A 12,289-nucleotide genomic window follows, 5' to 3' on the forward strand; every position below is an offset into this window, starting at 1 on the left:
AAGCTTTGCTGTATCAAGGAAGGGCAAAATCTTCCCCCAGTAGCTAAGTATTAAGGTTGACAAAATTGTTCCTGGCTTTTGCAGGTAATTGAAGTACTGGATTTGAACAGCTTTAGTGTAAAAAATGGCTTTTTAACAAAACCAAAACAGTCTTAGAGCATGGTGCAACCCATGGGCTTCTCAGTGTCTTGTTCCCCTGCAGCACTGAACATCTGGTAGTGAAAATGTCTGGATGATCATAAGAGGTGGATCATGCCCCACAGTTAAAGGAAGACAAAAAATACCCTAAAAGTAGCTGTCCCACTGAGCTATGGGAAGATTATTTCCTAAGTCCCCATGTTAATCAAACACCTCAGATTGCTGCTTGCCAGTGGAGGAGGGGAGTTCCTTGTCCCACGTTATATGGGAGAAGCCAAGGCAGGGGAAGAAGGAGAAACCTTTTTCTGAAAGCTGAGTTACAGGCCAGAGGTGATAAAACATTCTTCCTGAAGATAGGCAGGACACCCCTCAAGCATGGTTTTCTTTCTGTTGGGTTTTTTATGGGTTATTTTTCAAATTTTGCAAGACAGAAATCAGAGGATTTATGTGTCCTTCTGAGTTCTTGAAGCTGCTTTATTCCAAGAGCATCAGAATATTAAACACACAGAATAGGTAGGAAGAGCATCTGGCAAAAAATTTTAAATACATGTAGTTTGACTTAACAAGCTTGATTTGGAAAACACATTTTGTCATCTGTAGGTCCAGAAATAGCTGGATGGGCCCTCCTGTCTCACTTTGCACAGTTCTTCCTGTAGGGCTGCAGAGAACAGTCGTGTAAAAAAAGAGAAGCATGGCATTGAGTGCTCCCCAGGCAGCAACAACACCATGTAATCTGTAGCATGAGGTAATAGTAACTCCTGTTAGTTAATTATATAGCACTTTGAGATCTTCAAATGCAAGGTAATGGCTGGGTGCAGTGAATATTTGTTTATTATTGGTGGTGGTGGTATGATTTGTCTCATGGCTCTTACTCCTCTTCCTCCTTTCTGTGAGGTTTGAGCTCTTCTAGAATAATCTGAATGGCTCCTTCTGGCACAGCAGTCTTTTTTTTCCAAAGCATGCTTGGTTTATGCACAGTCACAACTGAGAATAAGTAGCGCAAAGAGAAGATTGATAACACTTTTCTGATTTTATTATGGGACCAAATGGTAGTCTTTTAACCGGGGCAAAAGTACAGATGATGATCCCATTATTTACCAAGTAAGCTACAGTTTAAAGAGCACAGTATCCCACACTTCCTCAAATTAATCCCATGACTCTTACTCTGCCCTTGAAATGTGGCAGTATTGAATTATAAGTGACTGTCTGTATCTGAAGTATGACTTGAATTGTATTTGCAGTTGTGGACATATTTCCAGGCAATGCTAATGACACTGTATGCCACTGGAAACTCTTTTGTTACTGTCTTTTGCTTCAGACCTGTCTTTATTGATGTGCCTGGGAGGATCTGGGAGCCACACACAGATCATCAGGATTTTTACTACAAGAGACTGCTACCACAGTCTATGAGTAGGGTAAAATTCACATGACTCAGAGGACTTGATCACCTTCATCTGGTTTTCATGCATTACATTGTCAGCATTCTTCTTGTAGCTTAAGTTGATATTGCTGTTCAGTGGCTTATTGGCATGGCACAAATTGCAGATCATCTCGCAAAGTAAAAGTGGCATGATGCCAGCATGGAGTTCTCTAGAATTACCTTTGCTTGAAAGCAGTGCTGGTGCTACTTGAAAGTGACTAATTTATGCTTCTGTTAGCCTATGAATGATGCTGGTGTGTCTTTTACCTCATTTAATTTCACAGGTAGCCACCTTGTTCCTCAACAGCAAATATTTAGACATACTTCTAGGTGTCACATGCCTCCTAAATATCTGCATAACAGCACTATGCATATAAAAGCAGCATGATTTAGAAGAATAAAGAAGTCTTGCGAGACAAACAAGATCACTTGTTGTAAATAACAGAATTATTAAATTAGTGGCTGATGAAAGAGCAGTAGCCAATACCCTGTTTACATTTGAATAGGGCTTTTGATGCAGTGTCAAAGATAATCCTGAAAACTTAATTCATGCTGGCTTGGATGGGGACATTGTGGATTTGTTATTTGCCGAAAGACCACAAGCAAAGCTAATCGTAACTACTAATAAAGGACTGATGTAGGAACCATCCTTATTTATTATCTTTATTAATGATCCAGAAGAGGCAGTTCACTGGGTAAGAATTGCTTTGGCTTTTAAACTGAGACAAGTGCCAAATACCATACACAGGCAGAGGGAAAGTATGAAAGCAGCTCAAGAGATTAAAAAATGAGCTAAAACGAGGTTTATTTTTAGCAGTGCAAGCACATGTATCTGGGGAGAATTATCTATAGTACTTACCCTCTATTCAGGAAGAAACTGACATTCAAGTAAGCTGCACATGACAGAGCCTGAGTTACTCGTGTACTCAGTTCACGTGTGTTAGTATATTGTCTGCATGCGTGCTGCATCACTGCTCGTACATTTGGATGTAACATGATAGCACATCAGAGTTCTACACTTACTTTAATGTAAATTAACGTTACATTTCATTTATTCTGCATGGGAATGAACAGTTAATATAAATGAAAAGTTATAACCGGTCCTGATAGACGTTAACCCAACATGGCATCCAGAAAGTCAGTGAAATTTTGGACTGTCTACGCAGCTGTACCACCCAACAGAGATGTTATGGATTCACTCTCTATGATTCTTCAGGCCTTTCCATCATCTAAAACCCACTCTGGATGCCAAGACGCAAAAGTTCTGTAGTCAGAACTTTCCCCTGTTGGTGACTGAAGTTGGATATGCCGAAATGTACAAGGCACCTAGTTTATGCCCTTGAAAGTCTTCTGGGCATCCTTTGATAGGCATGCAAATCCTGAGATTGCTACCTTGTGGGTACATAAGCCACGCCAAATTCATAAGCCAGTGGCTGCATCACTCTACCATCCATGGAGCTCTGGTACAGATTTACAGTGCTCTCTTTTCTCCATAGTGTTTATGCAGCTACTTCCAGGTGCCTTCCCACAGTAGCAGCAGTTTGGACTCCATCTCATCTGCTGTAACTCATCTCTGCCTCCTCCAAGGGAGGCTGCAAAGCTGCAGCTGGGGAGCAGGTCCCACCTAGCTCTTCTCTCACTGTTGCAGTCTCTCCTGGTTTGCTGGAGGTGCTCTTCTCACAGAGCCCCAGGCAGGGTCTGGCCTGCTGTAGAGTAAAAATGAACTAAGCATCACGTCTTTTCCCATTAGCAAGGGCAGAATGTGTTCACCTCTCATCATCCTTACACGTTTTAAAACCAAATTGGGCTCTGAGCAAATTACAGTCCAAGTGGGGGTCATAGTCTCTTCCTTTTTATGTGCAATAACCTTGAGATTTCATCACTAACCTGGTAATTCAAATTCACATCCCTTCTTTTTCTGGCATAGTGCAAGAATTTAAGCTTGTAAATTGAGAGTGCTGATGGCCAGAGCAAGTCTCTCTTATTGCAGCTCTGATTGAAACTACTTATATAAAATACTGAAATCTTCTTCAGTGCAGGCCTGGGGGGAAGTGCCCCAAACTCGACGCCAAAGTCACTCAGTTGCTTTGTCACCCCAAGCATAAGCATGGAAATAAACTCTGTGTGCAGTGACACACTAACTGCAAAACAGGTTTGAGTGAGTTTTCAAACTGTGCTACATGCAGCACAACATGAACATTGTCTGAACAGTTTAATGCTTCCACTCTCTTGTGGTGAGGAACATGGTAATATACAAACAAATCTTTCTTCTTCAACATTTGTTTCCGATACTCCATCTGGTTTAATATCTTGTACCAGTACAAGTTGACTCACAGTAGCTGCACAAATGTTGGTGGAAGGTAATTTGAAATGTGTTGTCTGTGACATGCCTAACTGACATTTTTTAAGGACTAGTTTTATGCTCTGAAGCACAAGCGTTTATATTTCTTCCAGAATTGGTTGGCTGAGTTCTTGGAGTTGATTGGATGACTTGACCTTGCAACATATTGTCAGGAATAGATGTTTTTACATTGTAATATTTGATGAGTTAAAAGGTGATAAAATACTAATTTAAACAACACAGGCTCTGAAGAACTGTCATTTAATTCAGTTGGAGTGGCAGGACACTTCTGGCAGTTAACCCAAAAATCTTTTTTTTAAATTTTCACCTTAATTATAGAGAGATTCAGTCTGTTTGTTAAAATTCCACAATGCAGGTGGACTCAACTAGATTTTGCAAAAATAAATTCTCTAACTTACTTGAGTTTTGAGTGAAGAGAAATATTTTGTCTTTAAACTTGCTGCTTTTCATACGCTATCATTTTGTTCGTACATTACAAGATAAAAAAACTTTTTGTGTTCTTTATCACATTAATTATCTTCTGTCCAGAAAATAACTGCAGTCTTTTTTAGCTTAACTTCTCAGGAGAATCACTTACTTCTCTCTAGAATACCTGTTTCTGTTTGATTTTTTTTTTTTTTTTTTTAGTTACTGGGAAAACAGACCTGGAGAAGTATCAGAAGAAAGAACAAAGCAATGACTGCTAAAGTAGCTTTTTAATAAGCATTTCAGTATCACTGCTATGCATCCTGACACTTTTTGTTTGCTTTTTACAGTGCTGCAGTACACTAAGCAGAGATTTTCACAGAGCTGTTCACAGCACTATGCAAATTGTCATATACAGTTTAGGTCCTTCTCTTCCATAAGTGTAAAATTTTGAGGAGGGAGAGGAGTCCTCTGAGGTACTGAACTGTTACAACTGTGCATGTATTATACACCCACTATCAGGGCATTGCGTGCATCCCTATGTAGCATTTTAAGATGTAAAAGTAAGCTTTTATTGCTTTTAAACAGGGAAAAAACCCACAACATTGAAAGCATTGGGGTTGGGAGCCTCTAACACTGGCAGCAACTGTGTTCTCTTTTTTGAACCTTTATTTGAAACAGATGAAGAATAGTATTTTGCTTTTCTGTGCTTCTGTAGTTAATATCTGCAAATTTAGCAGAGTAGCCAGCTATAAAGTCTTCAATGGATAGTTTTCCAAATGCTACTTTCTGTAGCAGAATTCATTAGCATTTGGTACTGTTGGTTCAGAGGTGGGAGTGAAGTATTTTGGGTTTAGGTAGAAGAGCGCAAAATGGATGCTCTGCCTTGGCCTCTCCTCTCAGCCAGTGTCCTCCCCTATCTTTTGTTGTTGTTGTTGTGGTTCTGACACTTATGCCGTGAAGCTTTGAGGAGGTATAGCTGTTTTCTTATTTAGTTTGCTAATCCTGTGAATGTAGTATGTTCACTTGTATAGAGGGAGGAGGTATGACCACTCAGAAAACAGGCCTAAAGGCGACTAGGCATTGCTACGTAGGGAAGATAAGAGGACTAGATGGTGATGAAAGATGAGGAATTCATTACCCTTAACATAAAGAGGAATAGAAACATAAAACAGCTTAATGATGTATAGAATGAAGTCTCTGTCTCCCTGTGTTTCAGATGTATCCAGCATATTTTGTGAGTTGCAGTCATGTGAACAATGCTAAACAAAAAAATGACAAAGCCAAAAAAAGGAGGAACAAATATGATACCCAGCAACCTGCTTTATATATAAGTGAATGGATGTACAGTTACTTACATTGCAATATTTGATTAGTTGAAAATGGTAAAATGTTTTTGACAGGTCTACTCCAGACCCAATCCTGTAGTCCTGACAGAAGACAGTTCCCCCAGGAAAACAGTGGAAATTTGACCTGTGTCCTACAGTCACAGCTACATCTGTGAACCATGACCTAGCATAAGAGTTTGAAAGGCAAATGAATTCCAGTTAAACTGAATATCAAGTGAAATCACATAGTTCTGTCCAGTAAAAAAGGTGTATACACAGGGTGCATAAACTGTAATCTTTCATTTTATTGATAGGTTTCTAGTTCCTCGAACGATGTATTTGCAGTAACAAGGAAGCTTTACAGCAAGAGTGTAAAGCTCTGTTGCAACACAAAATATAAACCATTATTTGGAATTCTGACTTCAGGGAGGTGCTAACTCATACCTCAGCTGAAATTTTTAATCCTCTGGTATATTGCCCATCTTATCACAGGAAACAATCTCCTTGAGAATATTTGTTGACATGAAGTAAAATTATTCCAGAAGTTCCAGGGAGGACTACTGCTTATAAATGTGGCTACATTGAATAGAGGCGTAGAGTTGTACATAGCTTTGAATTAAAGAAAAAGTGATGAAAAAGCCAAAATATTTCTATTGTGTGTAAGTCATTCACTCCACACTGGTGTAGATCAACGAACGAGAAGGCATCTGCTAGTGGCTTCCCCCCAGACTGACTAAAATGAGAGTAGGATCAATCCTTGAAGAGTTAAATGTTTGCTCAGCTCTATCTGTTAGGTTTCTGCAAGCAAGGTTAACATTTTGCTTTGTCAGGTAAGCCACATTCATGTAGTCTCAATCTTTAAAGGCTACCACAGACAAAATTATTATCAGTCTCAACAGACTATGAGCCAGCCCCATGGTATTACTGACAAGACATGGAATAACAAGAAGTTGTAAGTATAATCACATGGCATAGAAACTCCGGTTTTTCAACCTGGTTACTAAGTGAATTATTGGACTCCTTTCCTGGGGGTCATGAAATTGCTCTATTTTTATATCTGTGTTAGATATTACATCAACTGGTAAAACTTCCTGCATTTCTTATATAATACTTGCCAAGAGTGATGCCCCCCAAGGCAAGACCCATTCAGGTCAGTGGAGACTTTTATATTAAAAGCAGTATGAATGATCTAATACGTAAAACGACTTTGACAGATTGAAAAAGGCTCTTCTCCATCACTCTGAGTGATTAAGGTGATGGTATTACTTAAGATGAATTGAACTATGAACATTCTTAGAGATATTCTCAAGGAACTAGCAATCAGTCTTTCTCTGTCCCCATCGTATACTTATTTATTGTATTACATAGTTGTTTTCACTGAAATCTCTTAGTTTTATTAATCTTTTTTGGTGATCTCACATGAAATATTTACTACTTGTTGAAACAAGTGAAGCTTTAATGTTCTGTACGATTGCAGCATGAAAATGGTACTTAGGATAAGCTGGAAATGGATAAAAGGTTGTGTGACCATACAGGTTCTGTGCAGTAATTTGGTCAGAGAGATGCCTCAGTGAAGGGTGCAGTAGAAAAACATTTAATTATCCAAATATGCTATATACAAACTGCTGACTGTTTTCTCCAGGCCAGTACCTCACTGAATTTGGATGCAGACAATTCTCTTCAGACACAGCTAGTTAAACATAGCCTATGGGGGCCAGGAGCTCTTTCACTCTTTAAGCTCTCTCTTTCTCTCTCTTTAACCTCTTTCCCTCTCTCTCGGGGCCAGTTACACCAACCCATCTTTGTTTTGTGGCACCTTTTGCAATGTAGCACCAAGCTGACCCTTCCCAGCCCCAATGAGGAGTACAAGAGCTAGCCAGCCACCAGGCACGTAGCCTCTACAGGAAGAGATCACTACAGCAGTAAAGTTTTGTTAAGTCAGGTGTATAAAGTGATACACAGTGCTCTTGTCTCTTTGTCTTTCTTGACCAAACATCGGTTTAGAAGAACTTTACAGGTATTACCAGTTTCCCATAGAAAACTAGACTAAATTTCTCAGAGCTTCAACTTTGAAGATGAACCAAAGATGTCCTTGTTTGCTCTTACCCCTTGCAACAGTGCTTTGTGGTGCCTGATTTTACTTCTTTCATTTAGTGGCATCTTCAAAGTTAACTATGTCTTCATGAACTTGACAGCAGTACAATTCATAATCTTTAGAGGTACTAGCACGAACATTTCTCTGTGCACATTTATACCCCTCAGAAATAAACACATTACATGTTATTAGATCAGTGCCCTGTCAGATGCTGAATGCTCTCCTTTCCAGATGAAGTAAAGGAATGAAGGAGTGAAAGTGTCCAGTTCTTTCTGGAGACCTTCAGGACATCTTAAAATATGGCTCATCAACTTTCTTCAGTTTCTAGATACAGCTGCCATTTTCATTTGTAGAGCTCTAAGCCTCAGTCAGCTTCCCTGTGAAAAATATTAGCCTTTACTGACTGACTTGAAATCAAGTTCTGCCCATCTCATGTTGACCTGCAGATGTGTACAAACACTAACAAATTCATTTTTCCAAGGAGCAGTCTGCCTAAGTTCCCAGTAGCAAATGGTGGCCGATTAAACTGGACTTGTATCATTTTTCAGTTCAAACTACAGACACTGCCACGGTTACTGTAATGTTTGGGGAGGCTCTGTCATCCATGTTACAAAGTTTTTATCTTTTGCAAAGGCTGTTTCATGAATCCTGTTTCCTGCTGCTCTGGAGGTGGACAAATGCACAGCACTTCTTATGCCTCTGCATAGGTTGCAGGCATCAATCAGTTCAAGCACTGGGGCAGATTTGCTACAAGAAGAAACGTCTGTGGAACAGATGAAGGCATAGATTCACTTCCAATAAACTAGCAGACCCGCTGTTAAGGGGAAGTAAGCTGATCCAAAATAAATGGGCCGAGCAGATGTTACTTGCTTACCAGTATAAAAAATGGAATGGGATCCTAGGGCAGGACAGCTACAACACACTGGACTGCCTGTTACCCAGCCAAGTGGAAAGCTTGGAAGATGTTTATCATCGTAACACAGAATTGTCAGGGACACTTACCTAGAGTGCAGAAGGATAGATCTCCCATCAGGAAATAACAGCTCCATGCTGCAGTTTTGGCATAAGCTAACTGCAGTACTCATGTACTGATGTACTTTTTGTCGGAGACTAAGCAGTCAAAGGATTTCCCACTGATGAAGTTTTTACATGAATAATCTTCCTCCTACCTGTGCAGGAAGCATCAATGGAAGGAAAGCAGTATCCATGCAGCACTCATTTGCAGCTGTGATAATACTGCTCCAATGTCTGGTGGAGGAGTGGTTGACACAGGAGTTCCAAACAAGGATTTAGGTTTGCAGAAAGGTGATCACTGATACATCCATTTTGGCCAGTTCTCAGGGTCTGTGCCCTCAGAATGGCTCAGCCATGTATTATGAGGCTGACAAATAATAATAATAAAGGAAAAAAAGAATTCTACTTGTTTGTTGAAAAAAAACGTGGTGGAATTCTGTAATGTAGAAAAAAGCCTCTCCAGGCAGCACCGGGTTTGTTTCTCGGTTAATTTGCAAATCTTTTATTTTTACTGTTTTTAAACATGCTTTTCAATTCATACTTTTGGGTTTGGGTGCAATTCTAGGGAGAGATGCTTGAAATTAAATTGTTGGCTCTCTGTGCTCTGTGTTAACTAACCCTCTACTAGGCAGAAGAGAGCATGCAGCTGGGGTGCAGATGGCTGCCATTTGAAAGCTGTAACACAGTAGTGCATCCCAGGGTACTTCACTTCTGTGATGGGACTTTTACCCCTGAAAAATTTCCTGCTTTCTTTGCTGTTGACCAGCCACATTCAGCTGAACAGCCTCTAAGCTCTCAAGACGCAGACTGAGACCTCCTAAGTCATGTTGGTTATCTGAACTGCTCTGCTCTTAGAGATGTTACTTGAAACCTTTCCTGCTTCTCCAGCAGCAGAGAGAGGGCGGTTGCGCTTCCTGGCTTTATTCAAGTAAAGTGTCTCCCAAGACATAGGAGAACTGCTATAATAGAACTTGATAGCTGTATCCAACCAGACCCTGGTGCAGCTGCATGAGACATTTTGGGGGCTGTCATTAATTGGGGGGTGGGGATGGGGGAATAGATAGGAAAGAGGCACAGAGTGTAACTGTAGAAGCTCATGCTCTCTCTGTTGACTCAGGATAGGGGAAGCTTGAAGAAAGGCCAATTGCTGTTTTTCATTGCAACTCTCCAGTGTTTAAGTTGAGACACAATGAATAGAGATGCTTGTTGCATTTGACCAACTGTGTACCAGCACCAGCTGCTCTCAGCCAGCTTCCTAGCTACAGTAGCAGTTGTGCTCCATCCTTTTCTTTAACACTTCTTTTGCAGCCACGTCTGAAAGTTTCCCCTTCTGAAGGACAGATTAAACAGCAGAATTTGGGGGGTTTAGTGCTACACAGCACTGGCAAGTGAGACCCGTGGAAATTTTGTACTCTATTAACAATAACAAAAAGTGCTGTATTGTCTTATTTACAAGTAATCTGATTCATTAGGAATAAATGCCTTCAGTTTCTGATTGGACTCACAGTTAGTGTCCCATGAAAACAGAATAGGAGTGGCATTGCTGTTTCTATGCTGCTGAGGCAAAGAGCAAGCCTCAAAACGCCCCAAATTTTCATGTTAAAAACAAGCAATACCAATGGGATCTGTGGGGAAGTCTGTTTTACTCAAGATTACAGTCAAGTACCATTTTCCAGTGAACTGACACAATTGTATTAGTAGTTTTGCAGAGTCTACACACGCTGTCATGTAGTTGTATTAATATGAGAAATTTGGGTAAGTGTGCTTGCTAGGAAGTACTGTTCATGGTGCTGTTACAGTATGAAACATACTGCACTAGCAACAGTGTCAGTAGTACTTCAGGAACGAATCTGATTACTCGAACAGAGTTTTCAGGACATTTAAAAAAAAAAAAAAGTTTCTTAAAAGAAGGGTGTATGTGACACTGCTTGTAAGGAAAACAAACAGCTGTGCGCTTGGAGCTTGGTTTCCAACTGTGTTGCAGGAGAGGTACATCTGTCAAACTGCAGTAACACTAGGGGGAGGCAGACCCCTCTGTCTTTGTACCTGATACTTTTCCCTGGCTTCAGATGTTAGCATCATCTAAAAGAAGAAAAAACTGGCCATGACATTGCACAGAAAGGTCCCTGAACAATCCCAGCCCCTGTCTTTGGTAGAAAAAGATCAAGATTAAGAAGTGAGCTTAAACATCATGCAGTGCAGTATCATTAAATTACCAAGCTGGCTCCAGCATCTCTCTGAGTCAATTGTCCTGCTGAACACAGACACGTGTATCTTCTTTTACAACATTTTTGAGTATTATAACTAATTCACAAGCTCCCTCTGCTGGGCTTCCGGCATAGGAGACTAATGGCAAAGCTCCTGTTGGGTTGCTTGCAGACGACCTATTTTTTTTCAGCTTACTTTTGACACTTTCTATGGCATCAGAAAAAGTGTATGATCAAATTCATGTAAATGGCTTTTTAGAAGTGTGACAGAGAGAGGTTTGATGGTTAGATGCATATTAAACTTTTTTACGTGCATAGAAGGCGGCTTTTTCCATAATAATGTAAGTGTAGCTATTACCTCTTAAAAGTACTGATACATCTATAAAAAGATAATGGTACTTGTCTTTCAGTAATACCTTCTGTTACTTACATACAGGAGAGAGCTCTAAGAAAATAAATACAGATCTTTTGAAAGAATTAAAGGCTTACAACCTTCAAATATATTCAAGAGTATGTAGGTTTATGTAGCAGTGGTTTTCACAAGGCAACCAGAGGGCTTCTAGCAGGCATTCAGAGGAATGATGGAGTGCTGAAAATGTTACTGTAATCAGAAGCAAAGAGCTAGTCCTGCTTCTTTCTGCCTAATCCTCAAGGTCAGGATACCTGTCTGCAGTTTTTGAAACACATCTAGGGCCTAGCACTGTCATAACCAATATATTATGCAATCTCTCAGAATCACAGAATCATCTAGGTCGGAAAAAACCTTGAAAATCATCTAGTCCAACCATTAAATCTCTCAGTAGATTAAAAGGAGTTGTGAAATGAATTACTTTCAACTAAACAATCTCGGGCTGAGAAAGACTGCTAACAACAAAAAGGACAATGTTCTGTGATTGCTGTAGACAGCACTTTCTTGCTGACTTTTTGACAGGGATTTACTGAATAAAGTACCTTCCTTACAGGATCCACAAATTTGTGGAGGGCCTTAATGGAAGAATGCATATTGTCTGCAGTGGCACAAGAGAAAAATGGAGAGACTTGAGAAACAATCACAGTAGCTTTTTTACTGCAAGTAGGGCTCCTAGGCACCGGTAGTATACAAATACTAAGTATTATAGTGCTGCTTAAGTCTTGCGCCTGAAGTAAAAGGTATATGGGAATGCAGGTGTCACCAGTGTGAGTAGAATGGTTATTTAACAGCACACAGCATCACTGGACAATTAATTAAAACAGAAAATAAAGAACTTCACCAACCAATTGATACAGAAATTGCAGGTGAAATTGGAATGCATGTATTCCAAACTTTGATCCAGTGAGAAG

The sequence above is a fragment of the Athene cunicularia genome, assembly GCF_003259725.1.
Source record: "Athene cunicularia isolate RWA chromosome 1 unlocalized genomic scaffold, athCun1 chr1_part1, whole genome shotgun sequence".
In the NCBI taxonomy this organism is placed as follows: domain Eukaryota; kingdom Metazoa; phylum Chordata; class Aves; order Strigiformes; family Strigidae; genus Athene; species Athene cunicularia.